The 13702-nt window shown below is 37.1% G+C and overlaps 1 protein-coding gene across 5 annotated transcripts in view; it reads right to left on the bottom strand.

Annotated features, from left to right (window-relative positions):
* Positions 1-10732, bottom strand: part of ICA1L (islet cell autoantigen 1 like) — a 78829-nt gene extending 68097 nt beyond the window's left edge. For 4 of the 5 annotated variants that reach the window (XR_009055179.1, XM_057746573.1, XM_057746576.1 and 1 more), the window contains exon 1: positions 10148-10427. The gene's annotated coding sequence lies outside the window, so the exon portion shown is untranslated. Of the gene's footprint in view, positions 1-10147; positions 10428-10679 lie in introns of those variants that run through there. The other variant, XM_057746574.1, reaches the window with a different exon arrangement.
* Positions 10733-13702: the final 2970 nt, after the last annotated feature.

Here is a 13702-nt window from a genome sequence, read left to right as displayed (position 1 = left end):
AAGATATAAAGAAGAAAAAGTTAATGTTTTCAACTTAGAGAACTCATAACTCAATGGTTAAAAGATAAACTCACTAATTAAAAAATATGGATGAAACAACAATAGGCAACTCACAAATGAATTTCAAAAGCCCAATGAATGCACAAAAATGTTATCTAATCACTTTTGTAACTAAAGCTCAAATGAAAGAAAAATAAGTTTATCCTGTTAAATGAGCAATGATTTAAAAGGGTAACAGCCTCTGGAAAAGATGAGGGAATGAATGCATGTTTGTATAATTCCTTTTCCTGATCAAAATATGAGAAGGAAACTCCTGCAAAATTACACATCTCAATCGGGTTGTTTTTTTGATGTTGAACTGTATGAGCTGTTTATATATTTAGGATGTTAACCCCTAATCAGTCATATCATTAGCAAATATTTTCTCCCATTCAGCAGGTTGTCCTTTCATTTTGTCAATGGTTTCCTTTGCTATGCAAAAGCTTTTAATTCAAATTAGGTCTCACTTTATTTTTGTTTTTATTTCCTTTGCTTTAAAAATGGTCAGAAGAGCAACTAAGCCAGTGCGCCACAACTCCTGAAGCCCACGAGCCCTAGACCCCACGTGCTGCAACTACTGAAGTCCACTCACCTAGAGCCTGTGCTCTGAACAAGAGAAGCCACCGTACTTAAAGCCTGCATGCCACAACAAAGAGTAGCCCCTGCTGGCCACAACTAGAGAAAGCCCATGCATAGCAACAAAGACCCAAAGCAGCCAAAAAAAAAAAAAAGGCAGAAGACCTGAATAGACATTTTCCCAAAGAAGACATCCATGGCCAACAAGCTAATGAGAAGATGCTCAACACTGTTAATCATCAGAGAAATGGATATTAAAATCACAATGAGATACTACCTCACACCTGTCAGAATGGTTATCATAAAAAAGAATACATATAAAAAATGCTGGGGAAGAGTGGAGAAAGGGAACCCTCGTACACTGTTGGTAAGAACGTAAATTGGTGCAGCCACTGTTGAAAACAATATGGAAGTTTCTTTAAGAAACAGTTTTTTTAGGGACTTCCTAGGTGGTGCAGTAGTTAAGAATCTGCCTGCCAGTACAGGGGACATGGGTTCGATCCCTGCTCCTGGAAGATCCCACATGCTGCAGAGCAACTAAACCCATGCGCCACAATTATTGAGCCTGAGCTCTAGAGCCCATGAGCAACAACTACTGAGCCCATATGCCACAACTACTGAAGCCCGCACACCTAGAGCCCATGTTCCACAACAAGAGAAGCCACTGCACTGAGAAGCCTGTGCACCACAAGGAGGAGGAGCCCCCACTCACCACAACTAGAGAAAGCCCATGTGCAGCAACAAAGACCCAATGCAGCCAATAAATTAACTAATTAAAATAAAAAAATAAAGCCCAATAAAACATTAAAAAAAACAGTTTTTTTAAAAACTAAAAATAGAACTATCATATGACCCAACAATTTCACTCTTGGGTATGTATCAGAAAAAAACAGAAACACTAATCTGAAAAGAGACATGTACCCCAATATTCATAGCAGCACTGTTTACAACTGCCAAGATATGGACGCAACCTAAGTGTCCATCAATAGAGGAATGGATAAATAAGACGTGGTATATATACATACAATGGGTTAACAGACATAAAAAAAGAATGAAATTTGTCATTTGCAACAACATGAATGGACTTAGAGGTTATTATGCTCATGAAATAAGTCAGACAGAGAAAGACAAATACTGTATGATATCACTCATAAGGGCAATCCAAAATAAAACAAACTAGTGAACATAACAAAAAGGAAAGAGACCCAGATATAGAGAACAAACTAGTGGTTACCAGTGAAGAGAGGGAAGGGGAAACAAAAAAAATTGGGATAGGAGAATAAGAGGTACAAACTATTATGTATAAAATAAAGAAGCTATGAGGATATACTGTATAACACAGAATATAGCCAATGTTTTATAATAACTATAAATGGAGTAAAACCTTTAAAAATTGCTGTACACCTAAGACTTACGTAATATTCTACATCTACAATTTCAATAATAAATAAATGATAAATAAATAAACAAACAAACCCTCTATTCATTAAATCAGGTCCCCAATGGGGAAAAAACTGCCAAACCTCATAGCACTGATGCCAATGAATAAATGTCAGACACAATGAAGTTTGCATCAGATTCAAAAAGGATGTCCAATCTGACAGGCGTCTCTTCTAACCCGAAGCAGATTTGGTTCTGGCAAATAGAGTAGGTCCTGAAGAGCGATTGCAATAATTAATCATTAACTTGAAAACATGAATTCTTAAAGGCATAGCAGTCAGTCTTAAGGAAGAAGTAGACAGCTTACTTGGTGCGTATCTCCCTATATTGTCACAGGCTAGCAAAGAAGACTACTGAAGAAGAGATTAAATGTTTAAGGTGGGGAATGCTTCTTTTAAGCTCTTCTGGTTTCTATGAGGAGAAATTTTCTATAAATATTCCCAGTCTCTTGCCCCTTCTTCCCTACAGCAAGAAGCCTGACTGGTGAATTAACAATTGGTCCACATTTCTTACTGGGTAGAGCTAATTTATCAAGTCATAAAATTGGTGAATTTAGTTCTTTTTTAACCTCTTATCCACCACCTGTGACCTAATCAGTGTGAAGCAAAAAGTCTTAGCTGTGTCTATTATGAAGATCCAAATTTTTCCTTGAGTGGGCTATTCCAGGTTTGGACTAGGGGACAGAAATATTAAAAGACCACTGATATGATACACATCCTCTAACAGTTTTCTCAATAACAAAGCTGATACTTTGTTTCCATCTACCTACACCTTTGACCACATCTGAATTGGTTTCAATCTCAAGAGGAAACAGAAAGGTGAGACGTATTAATATATTGGGCTCCCTAAAACCTATAATGGCCAGAATACTTTTAATTTTCCCTGCCAAGAGGCAAGGCACGGCTGTGGAGAAACAGAAACAACAAGCTGGTAGTCAACCTTGTACAGCAGACAAAAGTACCCTAGAATAATCAGAGATACATCAGCATTGACCGGCTTCTGGAACCAGTGATTAACACATGCTGTGGGAAACTGCTTCAAGAGAGCAGATGAAAACTGTCACCAAGAAGCCAATTAAAGAAGAGATCATGACAATGTATCCACTCACCTACTCAGCCTCTAAGGCAGTTATTTCAAGGGCTATTTATTCAATGGTACAGGGTTACATAAAACTACTTGTACTACTCATAGGTAAAAAGCAGGCCAGAATAGAACTGCCCCTTTCAACAATAACATGCAAAATAACCTGAAAAAGTAGCACTACAAGAAAAGAAGGGACCATAATGTGAGGAAGAGAAAAAAATATATACATTTGAAAAACTGCTTCATAAAACAGGTTTCAAGAAAAACTGCTCTGCCTGCAGATAAATGGAACAAAACTCCATAAAAGAGGTTTTTCAAAAAGAGCTGAAGGAAGCAAAAGATATAAAGAAAAAGAGAAGAAAAAAAAATCACAGAACTTGAAACCACATTAGAAACAATTCCAAGTAGAATAGATACTTCAGAAAACTAAGTTAATAACATTGATGAGGAGCCTGCAAAAATCATTCAGAATGAAGATTTCAAGATAAAGGTGGTGAGATTCAAACAAAGTGGTTAGACAGAACAAAATGATATACAGATTTCAAAGATAAACAATTGAAATCTAATGTAAGAAATATTCTTGGACAGAGAGAGACAGACATATGGAAGAGCCAAAATATTCAAGAATATAAAGCTGAAAATTGAAAGAGTTCATCGTGTTCCAGGAAAAATTAATAGAGAATGATCAAGAATAAAACATGCTGTGGAATACTGCTGAATTTTAAGGGTAAAGAAAGAATGCTACTAGCATCTAGACAGAAAAAAGAGGCCCACCTACAAATTAAATAATGTATCTTGGCCTCAGGCATCTCCTCAGCCACATTAGGTAATGGATAAAGGTGAGACTGTGCAGTGCTAAAGGAAAAAGAATATGACATGGAATTCTCTACGTAGCTGTAATACAATTTTAATGGATATATAACATTCCATTTGTATGAATATACAATAATCTACTTGACTGGTCCATTACTGATGAATATTTAGATTGCTTGCAGAATTTTATTATTTCAAACCATGCTGAAATTAATAAATAAATATGTATTATTTAAAATACATACAAGTATACCTATAAAATAAATTCCTGGAAGTATAAGGGCTGAATCAAAGGGTTTTTGCAGTTTAAATTGTTTTCATTTTGCTAAATTGTCCTCCATTGAGATTGTACCAGTTTTTATGCCCAGTACCAGTACTGTCGAAAAGTGCTCGTTCACTACAACTCACCAATTTTCTGATCTTTGCCAACCTTATAGATAAAAAGTTATTTTTTGGCAAAGTAATAATTTGTAATTATCATATCTCATCAATTGAAGATACCACCATTTGAAAGGCACACCATTATTTTATGTACCTCTATAAAAGAAAAAGAGCTACAACGTAAAATATGCTTTCAAATCATCAACTGTCAGATACATATTGATAAAAAGTTCAGATTACAGAAATTCAGAGATGTGAAAATATGAACAGGTGCATTTTCGGATCAATGAAATATGGTATTTGAGTAAGGCTGAGTGTCTAGAAAAGGGTTTTTTAAGATATACAAGAATGAGAAATATAGCACTCATGAACTCCTCCTAAAATAAAACAACAAAACAAAAATTATTTGAAGTCACACAAGTAAAATATATTTGAAAATCAAGAATTTATAAAACGGAGAAAAGGTGAAATAGGTTAGCAATGAGCATTAATTCAGTTAAACAAAAATTCCAGAACATACTATTAAAATGTTAGTAAGAAGCAATGTAAGTGTGATAAATTTGTCACCTTTCATGATAAAAAGGCATTTAATAAAATTTAACATCCATTCGTGATATCTTAAGAAGAAATTTTTCATGAAACAAGAATATATGGCTTTTACTTTAATAGAGGGCACACACACAGCCCCCCACACGCAAATGCACGATGGTGCTTAATGATAAAACACCAAGAACACTCCCATTAAAGAGAGGAACAATACCAAGAAGGCCACCATTTTTCTATTATTTAGCAGTGTTCTAGAAGTACTAAACAATAGATTGAGACTAAAAAAAGGGGGGAGATTAGTATCATTTTACACATGATGTGACAGTATACCTGTAACACTTCAGGCAATTCATTGAGAAATTATTAGTAGCAATAAGATCTTTTAAGAAGGTAGCTGGTTATAAAATCAGTATATAAAATTGAGCAGTATTCCTACTGATATCCAAAAAATAGTTAGAAAATGTAATGCAAGAAAAAAAAATCATCCCTGTTAAAGTTCCTAGGAATAAATTCAATACCAAACAACCTATATGAAGAAAAAGCACTACTAAAATAAAAAGTTGACTTTAAAAAGAAGAGACACACCTTGTTTTTGGATAGGAAGACCCAATAAAGTAAATAAGTCATTTGTTTTTAAATTAATCTATGCATGCAAGGTAATCTCAATCATTATTAAAAGGTTGTTTGCAATTATTTTTAAAATGACAAGAGTCAAAAGTTCACTGGGCAAACAAAATATAAATAACCAGAAAAATCTGGAAAATAAGAGTAATAAAGGGATTTTTAAGCAATGTTAATTAAATCAGTATTGTACTGGTATTCCACTTTCACTTCACAAAGTTAAGAGAATATCACTTCCATCCTAACAATGGGAATAAACTACTGATAGATAATCTATAAAATTATGTGTTTTCTTGGGGATATGTGTATAAAAACAGATGAGTGAACTTGGTGTACCCCCAAAAAAATAATAAAAAAAAAATTAAAAAAAATTATGTGTTTTCTTAAAGCCCATCAGAGAGCTAAGGATGCAAAAAACAAAAAAAAACTAAAATCCAGAAAGTGAACAGTCCTACCTAGGACTAAAGAGACTCATGGCTCCTTTCATTTTTGATGTAACAGCAGGAAGAGGAGAAAGCTGCTTGACCAAAAAAAAAAAAAAAAAAAAAAGGCAAAAGACAAGCTACTACATCTTCAAGTTCTGAAAAGAGTTGGTCAATAATTCTATATCCAATAAAAATATCCTACAAAAATGAAAGGAAAATAAAATTTCAGACAGATAAAAACTGACAGAAGTTATCCCATACAGACCTACATTACTTAACATTCTTTAGAGTGAAGGAAAAAGATAACATATAGACACTTAGTTCTATAGGAAGCAAGAGAGAAATCAAAAAGGGTAAAAATATAGTGATAAACACAAAGGAAGTTTCAAAAATATACACATGCATCTTTACATTTCACTAAAAGATTACTGATTCTTTAAAAATAAAAATATAAAGCATATTAGAAGTAAAATATATAACAGCACAAAAAATAAAAAGATGATAAATGGAAGTATAAGTTGTAATACTCTTATATTGTTCATGAAGTACTAGAAAATATTTGAAAGTAGACTGTTCACAATGCATACTGTAATCTCTAGTACAATCAATAAAAGAAAAACACAAAGAGGTAAAACTAAAAAGTCAAGAGAGGAGAAGAAGTAGAATATGTTTTTAAAAATGCACTTTACTAAAAAGAAGGTAGGAAAGAGGACCAAAGACTAAGTGGGAAAACAGAAAAAGAACACCAATATTTTGTGCTTAACCCAAACACAGAAAACAGTAACAAAACATAAGTGGAGGATATAAGCACTGTTAAAAGGCATACTGTAAGACAACTAGTACAACTAACTATATATAGTTTATAAGAAACACACAAACATAAATACACAGATGAGTTAAAAGGAAAAGGATAAAAAAGATATGAGACAAACATTAAGCTTATATTAATGTCAGACAAAACAGGCTTCCAGGTAAAAAGTATTTTCAGAGGTAAGACAAACATTTCACAATAATAAAAGCATCAGGGACTTCCCTGGTGGTCCAGTGGTAAAGAGTCTGCCTTCCAATGCAGGGGACACAAGTTTGATCCCTGGTCAGGAAATTAAGATAACACATGCCGTAGGGCAACTAAGCCCGTCTGCCACAACTACTGAGCTCGTGTGCCTCAACTAGAGAGCCTGTGTGCTGCAAACTATACAGCCCACACGCTCTGGAACCTGCGCACCACAACTAGAGAACATTAACTAGAGAATAGAAAGTCTGCATGCTGCAAGGAAAGATCCCACATGCCTCAAAGAAGATCCTGTGTGCTGCAACTAAGACCCGATGCAGCCAAAAATAAATAAATAAATATATTTTTTAACAAAGTAAAAGGGTCAATTTATCAAAAGACATAGCAATCTTAAATACGTATGTGATTAATAACAAAGCCACAAAATACAAGAAAAAAAACCTGACAGAACTAAAGGGATAAATACACAAATCTACAATCATAATTAGAAACTTAACACTCTCCTTCGAGTGAGTGACTGAATAAGGAGACATAAAACATGTAAAGATTTAAAAGGTTTGGGCAACCGCTCTCAACCAACTTGATTTAACTAACATTTATACACCACTCCACCACCACCAGCCAAATACAAAGTTTTTCCCCAAGGGTAAGTGGTACATTCACCAAAACAGATCTTAGGATAGGCAGAAAACAAAAGTTCTGAAATAACACAGAGTTACATCCTATGACCCCAACAACACTAATTTAGAAATCAATAGCAATGGTCTATCTAAAAAAAAATTCCCAATATTTGGAAGTAAAGTAACACATCTAAATAAATAATGGATCACAGAGAAATTTTTAAACATTTTAAACTAAATGACAATAAAAACACCCAAGTTTGTGGGATGCAGCTAAAGCATACTTAGAAGAAAACTTACAGCTTTAAATACCTATATGTAAGTAAAAAAAGGTACAAAATCAATGATTTATGCGTCCACATTGTTAGAAAAAGAAGAGCACAGTAAACCCAAAGTAGAAGAAACAAAATAATAAAAAATAAGAGTAGAAATCAGTGAAATAGAAAACAAGCAAATAGAGAAAATCAATTGGTTCATTTGAAAAAATTACTGACATGGATATGCTTCCAGCAAGACTGACCAAGAAAAAAAAGAAATAGAAATATAAATGAGCAATATATGGTGGGCAGGAAGAAAATGGGTATGGTATAAAAAGAACTTTAGCTTCATTAGAAATGCTTTATTTAAAAATATTTGAAAGAAATATGACAATGTTAACAGTTGTTAATGTTGGTTGTTGTAAATATATGTATCGTGGTACTTTAGTTTCGGTTGTTTTATTTTTAATCTAAACTAAATCCACACAAAAAAGTTTTTTAAACCTAAAGTATTATTTGCAAACGAGTCAACAATGGAAAAACAACAATAATAATAATTACATAGATGGTGAATACTGGATGCAAGCACAAGTTTGAAAAGTCTGACTTCAGAAAAAAGGAATAACGTGACAGATTAATGAAAAACAATGCAAAAGGGGAATAAGGATGTTATTAATTAACAAAAGCCAGTTCAAATGAGGAAATCTTTCCAGTTACAGACATACTGAAAACTCTTTCACACACTACATCTGTTGTTAAAGAATAAAAATTTAAAGGAGGCACACTGAAATAACTGAGAAAGGTAAACTATACAGGAAAATGAAAAAATTTTAATATAGTATGTGCCACAATGAAATATAAAGTTTGACAGTACAGTAGAACAAAACAGTACGGTTTTATATCTGATATTTAATATTTTGATATTTTCTCCTAGTTCAGTCATTGGAATAATTTCTGTTTTATTGTTTTATAATAAATATTTCTAATAAAAATATGGCTTCCTAGCTTTTCCACCAGTATTATATTTGCAGTTTTTGCACTTTGGACTGGCTGATCCCTGAGCAACTACCTAACTCTAACATTAATTACTGGTAATTAGAACAATGTCTTGCACATAACTGTGTCAATATCAAGATGTACAATCATTTTGCACTATTAAATAAATACAGAAATTTCAAACAATACTGGGTTTGTTAGGCACAGACAACGAATATGTGGCTCAAACGACTAAAAAGTTTGGTCATATAAAAAATATACATACCATTGGAATGTATTTAGCCAATAAATGTATAATTAACTCCTACTAAAGTATGAGGCACCCGTGGCTGCTCCATAAATATTGACGTGAGGATGATTGAAGTAATACCACCTTATAGTACGTTGCCTAAGTCGGAACCAAATAAGTCAATACATAAATACTTAGAAAAAAACCAAAATCAGGGTTAAACGTTATCTCCCCAATCAGCTGTTTCACAGTGACCCATAGTTTACGATTGCTTTCATGCTCTGTGCATCAAGATGACCTATTCCGTGAAAAATAATCCCACCCCCTCTACTGGCAAATCCACAGCATCGCGGGTTCGTTGCCAGGAGGGATGTTCTCCCCCTCCATCTTTCTCAGAGCATCAGGTATCTGACAGCTGAAAGCATCTGGGCATCTGACCAGAGGATCCGAGTTTCCACCAACCGGATCCGTTCGTGGCGCTGGGATAAAGGCCTCGGGCTGCAAGATTTGTGCGCGGAACCCCTCGGGAACTCGTGCCTTCCGCACTTCGTCTTAAACCGCACATTTACTTACGTTTTGTTTTTACCCACTGCTAGCCATTTAGTATCTAAAGAAGACATTCCCATTACAAAATAGTGGCATGAAAATAAGCACGACATAAAAAGGAAGTCAGCGGGAAAGCGCCTAAAGGCCGTGAGCATCTGCTTCTAATGGAAGCGGTCTCCACCTTCGAGAGAAATCACCCAAACGAGCCTCAGGCCCCTGCGCTCGTCCGCTGCCCGGGGCGAGCGTGGTGGACGCTCCCTTCGTCCCGAGGGAACGTAGCCGAGCCTAAAACCACTCCCAGCCCAACCTGCCTAGAGTAAGCCCGGAGGAGCTCGGACAGGACCTCATCCGGGAGGGAGACCGCAGGGGCCTGGGTCCCCAAGGTAACCGAGAAGGCCGGCGAAGCCCCGAGGGACCGCGTGCGCGCGCGGCTGGCACCTCCCGCCTCGCCTCCGCCTTGGGGCGTCGCCATGGGAACCAAGAGTTCGGCCTCTGGGCCCCGGACGGCCCGACCCTTCCGCCGCCCCGGAGAGCGGGGGCCGGGGGAGGCCGCAGACGCTCACCTCGACGCCGGAGCCGCGACGCGCCGGCCCTCCGCCGCCTCGGGTCGCGCTCGGCCGCGCGGAGGTGGGTCCCGGCGCCCGTTCCTGCCGCCGCCGCCGCCGCCGCCCGCGAGCCCTGCGCCGCAGCCGGTGCCCCTCCGTACTGGAGCGTGGAGGTGTCGGGCTCCGGCTGCGGGAGGCGGGAGATTTAAACCCCGCGGCCTGGCGCGCGCGGAAGCCGCGCCGCCCCCGGCGCCTCGGCCCGGGCGTCCACGCTCACTCTTCCCGTGCTCTCGCGGAAGCCCGCGGGGGCCACGGCTCTCTGCTGGTTCTTGAAGAAACTCCGCGACCCTCTCAATTCCTCCTTTCCCGAATTAATCTTTACTTAATAAAACGAAGTGACAAACCCCAGACCGGTGCAGAATGTTATCAGTATAAGGTACTGAATGGGAGACCTCTGAGGCGTGGGGAAGGGGGGGGGGGAATTCTCGGCTCCTCTTCTGAGCCCCGCGCCCGGACGCCGGCTCCCCCGCCTCCTCCCAGCCCAGCTGACCTGCCGGGCCCGGGGCTGCGTCCCCTGCGAGGACAGAAGCTCCTGAGCCTTGGTCGTTCCTGAATCCTCGGGCGCTTCTCAGCACCAGTGGCGGCTGTATGTAACTTACTTTAAAAGTTTAAAGAGAATTAAGTTAACAACTGTTAATAACTGACCTCAGATGCACATTTACATGACCATAATTTCTCATAAATGAATCTTCAAGAGTCAGAGGTAAAATTTGCGCCTAAAAACCTCAGACAAAAATTGGAAATGAGGCAAAAGTAAAACTGTTTTTGGTGTGGTAGATGATTTAAACCCAAAGTGCTTTCTTTTTAAAGGTGGCACAAAAATTACCAACTTTCCTAAAACTTTACAAAATATGAATTATTCACAACTGACATATGGGCTTGCAAGGAAAAAAGCTTAGACGCTGGAGGTGGTAACATCATGAAAGACATAAAGATGGGGTGAGAGTCTATTACTACAGAGTACCTAGCTTAAAAACCTGAAGAAGAAAAAAAAAAGCAGTTTTAGAATAGGAAAAAGGGAAGGATATTTACACTACAGAGTTAATTTGTACTGAAAATATTAAGTCGTTAGACCAGGGATCCTTACCCTGAGATACATGGGGTTTCAAGGTGAACACTTAAAATAATATGCAAAAATTTGTTTTTTTGTTTTTGTAAAGAAAGAATCCTCAGCTTTCCTCAAACTCTCAAAGTCCAGATCCTTTAAAGGTTAGAATTAGTATTTGGCAAATATTACAATTGCTGTACTTCCTCAGATCTTTCCTGACTCACTCATGCCAAGCTTGGTGTCCCTCCTAAAGGCATATCTCTACTCTTAGATTCAACAACTGTACTGTATTGTAAGTATTTACCTGCCTGTCCCCCCATTAGATGTTTCCCCTTATGCATTTCTGTAGCCTTATCTCTTAGCATAGTGCCTAATACACTCTCGGTTCTGAATGAATGTTTATTCAATCAATAAATGAACAGAAAAAAGATAGCTAATTGACAACTAACATATACAGTATTAATTACCTAAAAAGAACTGAACACCTTTCTCCCCAAAGAACAAATTATTCTAATATGGTAAGCAAGATGACTTCCACAGTGTTACTATGCACCATAGTAAGTTTCTGGGGATATTTTAGAAAGTGCTTGTTCCAACAGAATGAACTTTAACTCAAGAGGATATTAAACTAATAGCTTCTTCTACTTAACCTGAAGCAGAAAAAGGGCCTCCAAGGAATGCAGCAGGAAGTCAGGGTAGTCACTCTGGGGCCAGACCTGTTGGTTTTGTTCACTTAATTGGGGAAAATCACCAAGAGATATACAATGTCTCTGAGCCACCTAATGTAGCATTTACACATAATCACTTTCCTTCACAGGTCACTAAGAAAAGTGTGCAGGTGGGGGAACGGTATAGCAAAGGTGTCAGCAATCAAGGTGGAGCTACTGACACTCTTCCTGGGCAGGAATCAGGTCTTCTCACTCATGGTGTTGGACTGATAAGGAATGATTTAAAGGGCCTTCTCTAAGTCCCTTAACAAATGAGGCAGCTGTAGTAGTTAAAATGTAGTTTCATAAAAAAACATTTTGAGAAATGAAAGGATTTAACACTATGAAAATACTTTATATGGGCTTAATTTCATTAAGAAGCACAGAGAACTCCTATTTAATTTCCTATCAACATATTAACAGATTTATCCTAGTATAAACAGTGTTTTCCTCCATTGTAGGCTTCCACAAGCTAACTAGAAGACCGTTAGATGGCTTAATATGTGGAGATTCACAGGTCTTGGATCCTAACGTGGAGTCGTCTGACTTCCCTAGAGAGCAATGATCTTTACTTTTATTTTTGCACCATCAAGCAAACATCTGGTTAATATCCCAAGTAAAACTTCAATTGATACTAGAAAACATATTATTAAGAATTCTACCCTTTTGTACAGTTTTACTCTTAAGGATTAGGAATCTGTTGAACCTGATGTCATGGAGCCTGATGTCATGGAAGTAGCTCCATTTCTTCCAGGTGTTCCACTTTCTTTGTAATCTGATTTTACCAAGGAAGTCAGAAGCAACAGGTCAGTGGCAGTCAGTGAAAGTATGGAGAAGCTATCTTCTTAGATGCTCATACTACTAATTACTTACACGTGGCAAGGTAAGCATGCTCGCTCTCCCATACTGCATTTTTATTCAAGTAAGGCTAGAATTAGACACTATTACGGAAATGATTTCTTTTAATGTGAAATGTTACAGACATATAAAAAAAGTATTTCTTCCCCCTGAAACAACCATTGAACTTTATTTGGTATTAATAAGTCCCAGGCATATGACTAAACATAGAATTGTTTGACGTTTCTAAACTATCAGATTGTACCTACCCAAGATCATTTCTCTGTAGTCTTTATTACTCAGAAGCATGTCTCCTATCTCTAATTGGCTGTATACCTTCACACTAGATATTTAACCTGTTTGGGTTGTGGTTTCCTTTAATTACATGAATAACATGAGTTAAAATGATATGAATAACAGGATAATTTCTAAAGTTCCTTTTTGCTTTATATACAATTCCTATATGAAAATACAGAAATGGTTCCTTACACATTTACAAATTATTATGCTAATACATTTAGAGGCATACTAAAATTGAAATTAATTTTAAAGGCAAAAACATGCAAAGTTGAACATAACATGGTAATCTGGTACCAATAAATGCCATTTAAATTTATATATAATCTTTCATGTAGGTGGAGACATTTTCACACATTCTTTTCATGTATAAAAACATTGTTCTTATGCATGACTGAAGAATAGGCAAAATATGTATGGTTAAGAGCTTGAGCTCTAGACTCAGATAAATCCAAATTCAGATTCTTACTCTGCCATTTACTGGCGGCATGAAATCTGGTCAAATGACTTGACCTAACATATATGTTCTTCTTCTTTAAAATAAATATCTTTTATGGGAATTCCCTGGTGGTCCAGTGGTTAGGACTCTGTGCGTTCATAGCTGTGGCCTGGATTGGGGAACTA

The sequence above is a fragment of the Hippopotamus amphibius genome, chromosome 8, assembly GCF_030028045.1.
Source record: "Hippopotamus amphibius kiboko isolate mHipAmp2 chromosome 8, mHipAmp2.hap2, whole genome shotgun sequence".
Taxonomy (NCBI): domain Eukaryota; kingdom Metazoa; phylum Chordata; class Mammalia; order Artiodactyla; family Hippopotamidae; genus Hippopotamus; species Hippopotamus amphibius.
The sequence above is the reverse complement of the archived record's forward strand: the minus strand, read 5'-3'. Positions and strand labels throughout refer to the sequence as shown.